A 2,254-nucleotide genomic window follows, 5' to 3' on the forward strand; every position below is an offset into this window, starting at 1 on the left:
CTGTGGATGTGATTTTCTGGTAGGAGATATAAAGCAATCAATTGCAGTGGTCTGTTCTTCAGAGAATAGGAGTCTTTTCCATTTCTAGTGTGTTAAGCGTCCCTGCAACAGCTCCTGGCACGCTTGTTGATGTGGAAAGTGCAATGTTTTTGGAGGTGGGCATCCTCTGGTGAGAGGTAAAGGTAAGGGGAAAACACCAGAAGTATAAGATTTGACTGCTCAGTGCTCATGCGCATCAGAGCTGAGATGGGAAGAAGTGGTCAGCGCTCCCTGACCACTCGCAGCCCGACACGAGGCGGTCCCAATAAAATTTCACACATACCCAATACCCACCAGCACTTCCCAAACCACTTGTTCAAATCAGTTGTTTGCCTGGCAGCTGCCCGCTCTCTGCCTGCACCTTATGCTACGGTAAGGCTTGCAGAGCCTGGCTGGACAGCTATTAGGAATGGCTTTATTTTATGGCACAGAAAGGGACTTGCAGCAAACTTTTCCTCCCAAACTCTCTAAAGCACTGGGCAAGCCCAGGCTCAGCCCTCGAGGTCCATACCCAGGTCTTAATGGCCATCGGGGAGTTTTATTGCGTACGACTGCATGAAGGTAAGAGAGGGATGGTTTGGGCAGCAGCTCGTCCCGCAGGAAAGCCCGGCCAGCCATTATCCACGATGCTCTGCTAGCTGCTTTACTATGCTGAAACTCTGACTGACACTGGTGAGGATTCCTCACGTGGTTGGGAGGGAAAAATAGTTTTTAATATCAGTTTTAAAAAAAAAGAATGTATGACCCCTATAAACTGTTAAACTTCACTTTATTGATCATAAATCTGTGTTTTGCTCAATGCAAAAGTTTTTCATCTTCCACGGAAAAATGCTGAAACAGCTACAAATGTCAAAAACACAAAGTTTTCTCTCCTGGACAATTTATATGGAAGTTATTGGATTTTTTTTGTTTAAAAGCACTCTTACCACGCTGTGCTCGCCCACCGGGTTAGGAGAAATTGCCTTTCATTGCCAAGCTTTGTTCCTGCCCTCCTCTGATGGGAACAGACCTGAAAAAACAAAGCAAGGGTGCTAACCTCTTCTACATACGGCTAGGGATGGAGGGGTTGGATTGGATAAGAAATCCAGGCAACGGGAATAAGACCTCAATAACATCAGAGAAGGAGATACTCCATTGCAAAGCCACTGCTAAAGTAGGGCACAGGCAGCAAAAGCGCTACAGAGCTGAGCAAAGGGCTCAGAGCAGGGAGACACTTCGCATTGAGATTTATCCCAAGGTCCACCCCCAAACACGACGTGTCAGTGCAGAATGGCCAGGCCAGGTCCCGTGGGGACAGTTCTGGGAGTTTGTGCGGCCCCGGGGTGCATCCCCCTGCTCCGTGACCACGGGCACGGTCCCATCTGCGTCCCAGCCTCTCCATCCACGCACCTTGGGACCAAGAGATTAACAGCCCTGTCTTGGTATTAATGATCTGCAAAAGCTGCCAAGGTGCAGAGCAGGGCAAAGAAATCTTGATTTATTAATGGCAAAGCAGAAAACTGGAAGGAAAAAATGGAGCATTCCAGACCAGCCAAGGGTGGTATGGAGACAGGGAGATTTACCCTGTTGTAGCATGCATTTAAAATGGGTCATTTTAGCTAAGGCAGCTGTGTGTTAGCAGATTGAATATATTTGGTCTCCTGAGATTATTTTTTTAATATCAAAGCCCATTCAGGGAGAGGAATAATAGGAGAAAGGATATTTTTTCTTTGCAGCCAACTGTCCAAATTACAAGAACTGTGCTTTTCCCTCGTAACCTGGAAGCCCCCTTTTTTTCTGTTTGTTCTCCCTCATGTGGTACAACAGGTCTCTGTGCCCCCCTACGGTGGTCAGCATCTCCGCAGAGATAATGGACTGGATCATCACCTGGATGCAAAGCTTCTCTTGGTCATAAATCACGATGGGAATACTGTAAACAAAAGCCATGAAATATGAACCCACATAAATAAAGGAAGGGAAGGGCTGTGAATTGTCTGGGGAAATCTGTGCAAAAAAGGGAGGAGGAGAGACTTGCACTGTCGGAGGAACCATGATAGGTATACATCCTGATTTTAAAGTTAAACTGTTGCAATAATTATTTAAGATTGGCTTTCCCGCGTTTCTGACAGGATGAGGCTTTGTTCTCCTTTCTGCTCAATTCATGTGCTTTCTGTTCCTCTTGGGCTTTGGTTTTATTTCCGTGCTTTTCCCGCTTCTAGTAATTCTGTCTACAAAT

This window comes from Charadrius vociferus, unplaced genomic scaffold (genome assembly GCF_000708025.1).
Source record: "Charadrius vociferus isolate BGI_N301 unplaced genomic scaffold, ASM70802v2 scaffold320, whole genome shotgun sequence".
In the NCBI taxonomy this organism is placed as follows: domain Eukaryota; kingdom Metazoa; phylum Chordata; class Aves; order Charadriiformes; family Charadriidae; genus Charadrius; species Charadrius vociferus.